A 12,922-nucleotide genomic window follows, 5' to 3' on the forward strand; every position below is an offset into this window, starting at 1 on the left:
TGTTCATTAGTGCCCAATCTGCCCATTAATAATGTGATTGAAGTACAGCATGTCAGAGAGAAGAATCAATGTGTTGATGCATATAGCTGGTAAGCCATTGACTTGTAATGTCTTCAAAAAAGAGCAATGTCTCCCCCTAAAGGACAATTATAAAAAACATTATTCAACGCACTGGTTGAACTTTATGTAAATAAAGAACAATATGTCTCAGATTCATTGCCTAACGCATGAGCAAACCAAATTAGTAACAAACCACATTTCACAGCAATAAAAAGTCAAATAAAGCAGTAAGGCCGGGCCATAGCAGCGGAGAACAGGGCGCCAGTGTTTTTATGTTTCTGTTTAGTGAGGTTTTCTCTCCAGTGAGGGAAAAAGCAGCTGTCCAGGAGAGAGAGAAAAGTCGCAGACACACGACAGTCGCATATGGAAACATCACTCTAAACTCAGAACAGTAAACTATTGCCACACCAGACAGACCAAACATTAGGCCTATAGCTGCTAGGGTTATTTACAAGAAGAGTAAACTAAGGTTATTTTTAATCAGACAGTTGTCATCCAGAATATGCTTTCCATCTTTAAAAAAAAAAAATTGCATGAACAATCCTATTTGAGCATCCATGGGGGTTATATTTAACAGCGTATTTATTTGTGTTATTTGTTCAGATCCTTTAACATTAGCCTACAACTATCTCCTTGGCATGCTGTACTACATGTTATATAACATTATACAATAGTGGAGCTAAAGTTACCTAAAAAGAAAGGGAGGTGAAGACTTAAAAACATCGGGATACCTAGAATTTAATCAATTGTATAGTACCTTCATATGAAAACATCTTCCTAATGTAACTGACCAAGTCTGCAATTTGTGTCGTTAACATAGTTACAATCTGAACACATGTAAAGGTAAAGCAATCTCCAGGTGTATCAGTTTCTCAGTCATCAAGCCCCAAATGTTTAGATATACATAACCTTGGTTTAATGGTTGTATCACTTCTGTCAGACTAAAACAGCTCATGCAAGATGAGGCAACTGGATGAGAGAAGTCATACTCAGTTCTCACACTTTGGACTTTACATTACATAATTCTACTTTCTCTGACATCATGAGAAAGACTGATGTACAAATGCTGTGAATAGTAAGGGAAAATCTTGTCTTTCTGATGGAAAACAAGATAAGAATAATCTAACAATGAGTTAAGTTGGTCTAACAGCAGTTGTGATGCAATCGCCCTGGCACGCCACCTTATTATCAGAGTAAATTTAGTGCTCTTAGAAAAGCATTTAGAAGCCCATGAGAGGGAGATCTCAAAATACACCAAGAAGTGTGTTAATGACATAGATGAAAATGCTCTCATGATGACAATAGGATTGGGTTGAATCTATTTATTTCACCAAAGTCACCTTTCAGAGGATGTACTAGAAGAGGAATAGTTTCCTCTTTCTATTGGTTCGTGCCATGCATTTTTTATGTTGGTTTGTTGGGGTCTGGGCTCTAATAATAACAGCTGCTATACCAATTACATTTACATTTATGCATTTCGCAGACGCTTTTATCCAAAGCAACTTACATTGCATTTCAAGGTACACATTACATTCTCATCAGTTCTTGTTTCCGATCAGTTCAGTTCCAATTACTATTATAGAACATTAAAAAAAAGACCTGAATTAAATTTCAATTGACTCAAAAAATATAAAATAACGTGTTTTTTTGGTCACAATAGGCAAGGTGCAATATGGAAAAGGTTAAGCTACATATAACATTTGAATATGTTTATTCAGCAAGGATATTAAATTGATCAAAATGTTACAAAACATTTTTCAAATTCCTTGTATCAATATTTTAAATAAATGCTGTTTTATTTAAAGATTTCTGAATTTCTATTTAAAGAATCCTGAAAAAAAATAAAAGTTTCACCGTTTCCACAAACATTAGCCAAAGCATCATAACTGTTTTCAACATTGATAATATTAAGAAATATTTCTTAGAAAGCAGCATATCCGAATGATTATGAAGGATCATGTGACACTGAAGACTAGAGTAATGGCTACTAAAAAAAAACTAAATCTAAAATTAAAAAAAAAAAATTTTCGCACATATTACTGTTTTTACTGTATTTTTGATCAAATAAATGCAGCTTTGGTGAACATAAGTATATATTTAAATCTTCTGACTAGGTAGGCTACATTTTACATTTATCAAAAAAGTAAAAAAGTGCTTTAAACTATATGCACAGAACAAGAGAGGGAGAGTGCTGATAATACAACAGTACAACAGTAATGAGGAAACTTACAAATGAGGAAAAACACAAGCATTGCAAGCGCTCCAGAGTTCGCCCTCACAGAGATGTGACAGTGGCCTAGACACAGTGCCGGAGCACAAAACTAGTTAATAAATGTTAACAAATACCAGACATTCTCAAAGTGTGTGGACACACAAATCAACCTCCCGCTGACTCTGCTTTAAAGTGATTCGGCCAGAAATAAATTGAAGATCATTAAACTCTCACTGTCACTGTCCTAGGAATGGCCGCAACTGACTGAAGGCAGATTATCTAAGAGAGTTCTAGAAAAGAGACATCTTGTCATTGTGGAACAAAAATACTCAAATACTGGCTTAGGAGTACAGACAGCATTAAAGCTCAACAGATCAGGGTGGGGAATATGAGGATTAATGCTATTTTTAGCTGCTAAGGGCATTGTGAGAGAAACGTCAGAAGTTCATGGGTGCCAGTTTGGTGTCTGAAGTCACACTGAGCATGTTAGCACATCATTGACACAAGGTCTTTGTTCATATGACATCTGCGTGTTACATACTCTGGCAGCCTGAGTCAATCCCACAAGAGTGTTTTGCACAGGTGTTGTTTTAGTGAGCCAGCTCTGTGATGTGAACACTATTACACATACAGGTATGTAATGGTTTGGACCGCATCCAGCAGTGACGTACAGTGCAGTGTGTGTGTGAGACAGCTGTGCTCGTCATCGCTTTTAGAGTACAACCACAATGCTGTGCTCAACCCACACATCGGACTGAGTTTCACGGACGAATAGAAAGACGGGCGAAAGGGCAGATTCCATCAAGTCCACAGGGTAAAACACAATGAGAACCTCAAAATGTTTACAATTCCACTGTTTACTCGGATCATTTCCTAGATTCACAGACCCATGAACACTCAGCAATGTTGCGGAATAACCAACTAAATGTAGTGTGACACTATCAACTACATTTTTAGAACAGTGAAGGTGCAGTTCAGCTGTTTTCAAAACAATGTTGTTTTTTCAGTAACAAGCTAAAGAAATCCTGAAAAAAAAATAGTTTTCACAAAAATATTAAGCAGCACTACTGTTTTCAACATCGACAAGAGATGTTTCTTAAGCAGCAGATCAGTATATTAGAATGATTTCTGAAGGATCATATGACACTGAAGACTGGAGTAATGATAATGAAAATTCAGCTTTGCTGTAACATTAATAAATTATTATAATTATTATAAATGTAGTAATTATTTAAATTTTTTAATTATTTTTAAATTGATTTTTACATTTTGTTTGCAGAACAAAATATATATATGTTTTTATTGAACATTGATGGAGCAACAAATTTTGTATGAATATCATAAAAGTGGTTTGTTTGTTTAAAAAGGATTTCAAGGATCAGCCAAATTTCCACATGCATCATCAAAAGCGGTTGTTAAGAAAAGTGCTGAGCTGAATATTTGTGCCATCTAGTGGTTTAAAAGAGAATGAAGTCGAATGCGTCGAATACCCGGGTAAAATTTTATTTTTAGCGCAATTTTCCACCGGACAAAATTGTGCTTGTTAACTCATGATTTCTGTTCTATCTGTGCGCACCAATCTTGCACTTCTATCTACTCCTCAACCAGACCACCTAGAGACTTCGGGTTTTCGGCATTATGTTAAGGAAGGTCTAATCTCGGGAACGCACAAAAAAAAAAATCCAGGAAAAGATTTACTATCTCTTAGTGTTGTGATCCCATGACGTGAGAAAATTGCATTAAAACACTCACTGAGTTTTTATTACTTGTTTTTATTTTTCAAAGTTGAACAAAATGGAAGAAGTAGCCTAGCTGTATTTGTGTAAGGGAATAATCAACTCAATGTCTGTCCTCTCACTCCTACATAAAATCTTTGTGAATCATTGTTCAAAGTGTTCACTAAATCAAATTTAGTCTAAATCTAAATCAAACTTCCTAGCATACAGAAAATGCTTATTTGGTGCTAAAGAAACATTTCTTATTATTATCAATGTTGAAAACAGTTGTGCTGCTTAATATTTTTTAACTGTTTTTTTTTCAAGATTTCTGTTCTCTAACTTTTGTGCCTAAAAAAGCTGCTCTGATTGTGAAAATAAATGAGGCATATATCATCTGATTTATATTTAAAAAGATACTGCCCCCTTATATAGTTTCAATGTAGTTCAATGCAAGTGCCAAACTAAAACCTTTTCAAAAGGTTAGCTTAGCATCACTGCAGTTGAACTGCTTTAACAGTTTCAAAGTAGTTTCCCCAACTGACACTCTCACACACTAAAATGTTTAAGAGGATGGAGTTTATGGAAAAGCATCTACTTTGAGGATTAACTCTCTTATGACACAAACACAAGCAACTAGAACTTGTATAATACCAGTGGCTGTTGTTATAACAGTGATCAGGGCTTCAGGGCTGTGTGTGGGCATGCAATTGCCAAAGAGTGTGTGACTCACATCCTTTTTTCTAGACAGACAGGTACGCATGAATGAAGTGACTCCCCTTAAGCTGAACCGAGTTGATTAAGAAACAGTTAATGACGTTAACAAAAGTCTGGGCCTCTACATTGTCTCATCCCTCTCTGTCTGGAAGATGTTCCTTCAAGCTACAAGACAAACACTCAGCCTTCTAAAAAAAGCAAGGTTAAGCATTATGTAATGCCAGAGTCATTTAGATAATGAAACCCTGCCTTTAAATGAAAAACAAAAAAAAAGTCTAATTCAAGATTCTGTTTTTTTGTTTTTGTTATTTAACTGTAGCTGCAAGAAGCTGCTGGAGGCCGAGTAAAAACCAACATATGGCAATGATTTCAGCATTAGTCTGCACATACATTTAACTGTCCGGGTGTTGATGCACGTTTGGAAACGATGACAGAATTTAATTAAATGTGTCTTGCTAACAAGTGACACGTTTTATTATTAAGACTAAAATACATTTTAAATTATCAGACAACTTATGAGTGCACAGTTACAAATATCTTGAAACGTTAAACAGACAGTCAGTATGTGTGAGAGGATGGACCACTTCAATAAAAGTGAAAAGGAGAAATAAAAATTCTCACTATGGTGGATGTAAGACTGGAAGCCAATGGATTCATTGGTAGAGTTTGTTTATTCTACAATGTTACAGCATGATTAGAGCTAAAGCAGCAACATTTTCCATACCATTGTTCTCTTTGCTTTGGAACAATATACATTCTGGGAAGCACTATACAAATTAAACTGAACTGAAGACACACCACAGCAAGAGACAAAAACATCCCACTGAGAGAGAAGAACATTCATCTAACAGAAATGAAACAGTCATTTCATTTCTGAAATGAAGTGAAACATTGATTTCTGTGGTTGTGATGTAATTCGGGAGATACGAGTAATCTGCCTAACAAGAAAAAACATCACGACATTTGTGTGAATAATGCCCATGTCAGGTCTGCACAAATGAGATAAGATAAAAGTGAACTGGACTTGATCTTGATGTCCTTGAGCACAAGATCCTGGGTTGAGTCCTGAACTATTTGACATCCTGCTGTTGGTGAACATCTGAGCCTCAAATTATTTTTAGGACAAAAACATGCCAATACTGAAGGGTGTTTAGAAGTCAATGTCAACTAAATACTGTGCCTGTTTCCAATATCCGCAATGTGTAGCTAAGAGTGTTTTACAGCAGCTCTTAATATTTTGTATGCAATTACTTGACTAGTAATGTATTTGGTGTAATCTAATTACTTTAAAGTAAAGTAAGGGATTACTCTTAACTTTTCTGTAATTTAATTACAGTTACTTCTGATGTAATTTGCATTAAATACTGTATGGACTATACAAGAATTCTATGTAAAACAATAGTGGATTTAACATCAAATTTGAATGTTAAACTATATGTTTTTAATGTAACTTTCTCCCGTTGCACCTTTGGTAAGTTGAAGAATAATTTATGTAAATTTATTGTTTATCTGAAAGAAACAAAAGTGCAGTTTCGTGACTGTCCTTGCATTGTTCAGCTCGTCGAGGTTGATATGGGATTTAGAAAGTAATTGGTACTTTTTAAATACTTTTAGAGAGTAATTACAGTAGTATAGTAATCTAATTACACTGTTGAAGATGTAATTAGTAGCTATATTAATTACTTTTTTTAGAGTAGGCCTAACTTAAAGGTAGGGTAGGTAATCCTGTTCAGAAACATTTTTTTTTATACTGGGTGAAATGGTCCTTCCATTCTGATAGTAGTCAATACATTATGTGTTCAGAAAAAGGAATGAAAAAAAATCTGACCTCTGTAGCAGCTGTAGGACAGTAAAAACTCTGACCAATCACTGCCATTCGGTGCGAATGTAAAGAACCAATCAGATGCCTTCATGTCTCGTGCCCGAGCACCACTGCGTGCACAGCCCTGCGTGCACTCATCACATGTCACCGTTCCCGGAAATATTCAGCTCACTACACCGAGTAAGCAGGAGTTTGCGGCACAATGGCTGAGAAAATGCAGCAAAAAGTACCAATGCCAGCTTTGCTACTTTGCTAAACTACTTCCTCGGACCCTGCCCGCACTCTTGAACGACCTCCTCTGCTTCGCCCTCGACCCCGGAGTGGACCTGTCCTCGAACCGACGATGCGGTACTTGTCACCGGAGTGTAACGTTAGTCCTCATCAGAGTCAACAATGTTTTCATCATGGAAACTCTTACATGCAAAACACCGTATATGTTATGACTCTTACACGAAATTCACCTTCATCACAGTGTAACTGATGGTAATGGAAAAACGTGTATCAATGCAACCTAGCTTTGCCTTATAAATATAGCTGGTTACCTATAGCCTAAATATAGCTCGTTACCGAATCAAACAAAATATATTTTAAACTTTACCAGTATCGATATATATATAGATATATAGCTTGATAGTGAGTACTAAAAGCCATCATATTTGTTTATATTCATAGTGATAAAGTTGGGTATTTTATTACATGTGATTCTGACATGATGTCACTGCATGCACTGCGCTCCTTCCTCTCCACTCGTCTCAGGTAAATAAATGCGTCTTCAGCTGAGCCTGAGCGTTTGGCGTCACGAGTTCATGTGTTTTGGGGGCGTGGCTTTAGAAGGAGCCCAGAAGGGAGGGGGTGGAGTGAATGGAAATAATGAGCTGTGTTTACAACAGTCGTGAGAGGTCTACAGACACTCGATTTTTATACTTTCTTTTTCAGAGTACTTACATTTTAATTATGTATTGGTATATAAAGACAGTTTAAACAAATTTGGAATGTTTTTTTTTTTTTTAGAAAAATCCTACCTACCCTAGCTTTAACAAACACAGCTACTGTACATTGTAGGGATGGCCATTAACACAAATTCCACGATTCGATTTCAATGAACAATTAGTGATTCTACTCTATTCCAATCTCAATTCAATTTAATTCGATACTGATTCATTTGCGTATATAGCAGGTACAGTACATGTACATTTTTCTCAAGAAGAAAAAAAATCTCAACAAATGCAGTAAACTATACATGGTAGGTTACTGTATCTTATGGTATCTTTCAACATACCTTCTGATGTTCATTCATGTGTATTTAATGCTCTAACTGGTAGTAACGCTGAAGAGACGGTCAGTTTAATGTGGCTCCGCCACTGCCGCAATCCTTGAAGTGAGGCGGCCACAGCGATCTGTCAGTGTCACACCACATTAAAAGAGCATTTAATAGTGTTTGAATTTCATAATAAAATTAACAGAAATTGTTTCATACAAAAAGTAACAAAGCACAAGGCTTGATATGATTTATTCCATGGTGTGCGACCTACAAATAATGTTTAGTGAAGTTGTTCTTGTATCAACTGAAAACAGCATAGACTAAAAGACCTAGTACATGACATTTATAATGAACTGCAACATACTGTATTCTGTCACCTGTTTATATCTTATGTCACTATAGAAATATTCTTGTATGCGGGAGATTGGGGTAAGATGTGTCAATGGAAAGCTGTGTAACCCACCCCTAAAAGATCAAATTATGCATCTTTGGCATTTGACTATGTATTTGTATCATACTGTATTAAACCCTGTAAACTATTTGGCTATGAATTAAAAAATACAGGAAACACGGTTAAAAAGTGTTAAATACCATGAGATAAACTCCTGCATGGTTTATAGAAATGTGAATAATAGGCAGCAAAACAAAACTATAGAATGGGATTGTCATTTGTTGTCAATAATTATTCGGTGGAATGCCTTGTATGCAATGTTTCTAACACTCCCCCTTATGGTCTCTACCATTTTTTCTTTCACAACACAATCACAGGATGTATGTTCTTATTAGTAGAGGTTTTTGCCAATATGCTTCTTGGGATCAGTTCAAAAAACAATTCTAAGCAAAGCAAACAAAGATAAAAAAAAAAAAAAAAAAAAATGAAAAAAAAAAAAAAAACTGTTGTCACTGAAACTAAAACATCCCCTCTCTTTTATACATACAGAATTCAAGCAAAGCTCAATACGCCTCTTCTTAGCTCTCACGGTTCAGCCTGGCATACTAACTAAGAGCGAGGCACCTATGACATCAGAGCGTGGATGATTATCCTCCTCTCCGGTTCCTCTTAACAGGGCTTTCTGCCAGGGACCTTCGTTTAAATCCAAAAGCATGTGCTCCTGTTTGGGCCCCTGTGCTGAAAGATTCCCCATTGTTCTCTGGGGCCTAGCAGTGCTGCTAACATGCTGAAGGGGAAGTTTTTGCATTTCTTCAAGATATCAACTCCTTCGTAGCTTATGGCATGTGCTGCCTCATTCTGAACATGGCGAGAGGCGCCACATAAGTATAATGTGTGACCTTACAAGTCCTAGGAAAGCCAAATATATGAGTGGAATTACAAATCTTCAGCTAAAGATACAAGTGTGCACAAAGAATCATCTGTATTATATTATGCATCTAACACGAACCACAGCAAGAAATATTTAATAGTAGCTGGTACAATACTGTTCAAAAGTTTGGGGTTGGTAAGATTTTTTTATTGTTTTTGAAAGACGTATATTATTCTCACCAAGGCTGCATTTATTTGATACAATATTTTATGTATTCCTGTGATGGCAAAGCTGAATTTTCAGCATCATTAGGCAACTCCAGTCTTCAGTGTCACATGATCCTTGAGAAATAATTATAATAGGATGAGCTGATGCTCAAGAAACATTTACTATTATTATCAAAGTTGAAAACAGTTGTGCTGCTTAAACTTTTTGTCGAAAGTTGAGGTATGTTTTATTTCAGGAATATTTTGATGAATAGAAAGTTCACAAGAACAACATTTATTTAAAAAAAATAATAATAATAATAATAATAATAATAAATTATATATATATATATATATATATATATATATATATATATAGTAACATTATAGATGTATTTACTGTCACTTTTAATCACTTAATGCATCCTTGCTGATTAAAAGTATTAATAAATACACTACCGTTAAAAAGTTTGGTTTGGCTTATTACAAAAGATTCTATTTCAAATAAATGCTGTTCTTTTTAACTTTCTATTCATCAAAGAATCAAAAAATGTACACAACTGGTTTCAACATTGATAATAATAATAAATGGTTCTTGAGCATCAAATCAAGAATTTTTTTCTGAAGGATCATGTGACACTGAAGACTTGAGTAATGATGCTAAATATTCAGCATTGCATCACAAGGATAAAATACATTTTAAAATATATTAAAATAAAAAACTGTTATTTTAAATTGTAATATTTCAAAATATTAATGTTTGTTTTGTATTTTTAATCAAAGAAATCCATTCTTGGTGAGCAGAAGAGATGTCTTTTAAAAAACCATTATTTTTTAAATATATATACTGTATTTATATAATTAGATAGATAGATAGATAGATAGATAGATAGATAGATAGATAGATAGATAGATAGATAGATAGATAGATAGATAGATAGATAGATAGATAGATAGATAGATAGATAGATAGATTAAATCACACTAATTCCAAACTTTAGAACTGTAGTTTGTCTCTGCATATCTTCCTTTCCCTAAGGAAGTGCAGAGAACGGTCAAGTGCTCAAAGCAAATATGGAGAAAACATCACCATAAAAAAATACAGAATCAGAAAAAAAAAAAAAAACAGCAACTCAGGCTGTGTAAAACAAGCAAACTTTGCCTGCTGAGGGAAACTTGTCAAACAAAACCAATGCAGGTAAAAAAAAATTCTTGATAGCATCAATAATCGTGAGCAATCATCTTGGAGAATCCAGTACAGAAGGGATTAAGCAGAGTTCCGTTGGGAAAGAAGCAAGTGGTGTGGGTGGAAGGGTGTGTCTGGTGGTGTGTAGACTACATCACTTTTAACTTCCTTCAGGGATATATGTGGCAGAGTCCCTCACTGTGGTTTTAATGGACCGTGTTGTAAGCAAACCAAAAAAAAATAAAAATGCAAAATAGACAAATCTAAAAATGAAAGTGTGATTACATTGACACCTGGCATGATAGAAAACAACCCATGAAAGATGCATTTTGCATCAGTTTTGGCAATTAAAAAAAGTGCACTGCAAAGGTTTAACGTCTGTTGGAGACTTGCCATAAAACAAAGTCATTACACAAGATCTGTGAGCCAATTTTTCCATTACTGCTTTTAAGTCTACTTAACTGATCCAGCAATCCTCCTTCCCTCTGCCGCTCAGTATAATTGCTTCACCTGAGCTTTCACACACAGCCTGCTGCAGTACTACTGCAAACTGGGGCAAGATATTGTAAAGTTCAATCAGATCACCCATCTCTGTGTGTATGCAAAGGTAAAAAGATCTCTTTAAAAAGAGTTTCATTAAGCCATATTGATTTCCAATCAACAGCCACAGTGAAGATATCAAACAGAACACATCTCATCCACTCTATAGGGGGTAATATGATGTCTTAAAGGCTTTTCAACAAAGCACACAATGACTTGAGTAAAGTCACATGCATCTTGAATGAGGGACTGAATTAGAAACATGCATTTGGTGCCTAAATGACACTGATAGGGGCTAGTAGGCAAATCTTATTAATGAAAAAGAAATGCAAACTCTGATAAGAACGGTTAAAGAATAAAACAGAACATAATTCGGTGATAAAAAATAAGAACTATTTAACACACAAGGGTGAGAGTAAATGACAGATTTTTCTGTGAACTTTCCCTTTAACTGTTATTAATTGAGCTTCTAACTCTGACAGTAATTTTATAATACTTGCATGGACTTGAATGAACAAAAATCTTGAATGTGGACTGAGAAGACTATAAACCACTGGTTCTCAAACTTTTTTTCAACTGGACCCCCAACAACAATATTCGAAGGCCCCCTAGCCATAGGTTTTCATTTCTTTGAAAATATATTCCCAGTTTCTTTAAATAAAAAAAAAAGTAACTAAAATAATTCAAATCAAAATCAAATTTAAATTAAATTTCAGAATTCCAACATTTTTAGGAGCTGAATGTTCTTCAGGGTTCCCACTCTTTTTATACAAATGATTTTTTACTCTTCAATTCATCTGTAATTTACTGGATAATGATTAAGGATTAAATTTTTTTTTTTTTTTTTTTACACTATAAAATATTTTAGAGCTTGGCTAACTAACAGAATACAGTATATTTATTATAAAAAAATTGCCCCTAGCATTTTAAGACTTTATTAATTTACCTTTTTTTCAGGTATATGATTTAGATTATAGATTATTTTAATGTTTATATCTTAGTTTAAAAATGTTAAGTCATTTTGAGGCCTCTTGAGAACCATTGCTATAAACAACCAATGAATCAAAAGCTGACACAGTCCATGTGACTTTTCCTGTTCATTCAGGACAAGATCTGCCTAAGATTTAAGATCCCTGAATGTCAAATCAACGTGGATTTAAATACTCCTGCACGACTAAAATGTAAACATATAGTCACCGCAGCAGAATGAAGACTATAAGGTCCCAACTCCCAAGCCAAACAAGGAATTCAGGCACAGCAGCCCAGAGCTGCCAATGGGACTCTACACATCCAACAGCCACATTCTGAACCAACCATGCTTCTTTCCATCTCACCACAGCAGGCTACGTATAAAAATAATTAGGGGTTAGACAGAGTTCTCTTTTAACTCAACCTACTCTGGGATAATCATATACAGATGCCATTTAGCCCTTTCCCCTTGGAAGAATGCAAGGGATCTACTGCAGTGTTTGATAAGACACTGGGGGTCAATGACAAAAGTATCAGAAATTATAAAGGAGAAATATCTAGTATAAAACACGTCAAGTTTTAGTTAATACAATATATGTATTCATGTTTGTTTCACACATTTTTGAAAAAAATAAAAATAAAATAATAATAATCAAAGAGTCAATTTTGAAGAATAATTTCTAAAATTCTAATTTTCTAAAATCTTAAAATGTACCTATCAAGTAGCCTACTAAAATCAGTGAATATTTTTTTATGTATTGTTTTTAATTTAATATTATTTTAACTTCAATCAGTCATGAGGTCTATAGGTTTAGTATAAAATGGCCTCTTGCGTTTTGGTTAAACCACACTGACAAATGTCTTTCAAATAGCCTATCAATAATTTAAAACAACATTTCTTCACTGTACTTTTTTTATACAGTTACACCACTTAAACACTTTGACTTTAAGCACCACAATAAGCCGGACAAA

General features: G+C 34.7%; 1 protein-coding gene across 1 annotated transcript in view; it reads right to left on the reverse strand.

Moving 5' to 3' along the window:
* Positions 1–12,922, reverse strand: part of rtkna (rhotekin a) — a 75,973-nt gene that overhangs the window by 62,422 nt on the left and 629 nt on the right. The gene's annotated exons all lie outside the window — the stretch shown is intronic.

This window comes from Scardinius erythrophthalmus (assembly GCF_964197995.2).
Source record: "Scardinius erythrophthalmus genome assembly, chromosome: 5".
In the NCBI taxonomy this organism is placed as follows: Eukaryota; Metazoa; Chordata; class Actinopteri; order Cypriniformes; family Leuciscidae; genus Scardinius; species Scardinius erythrophthalmus.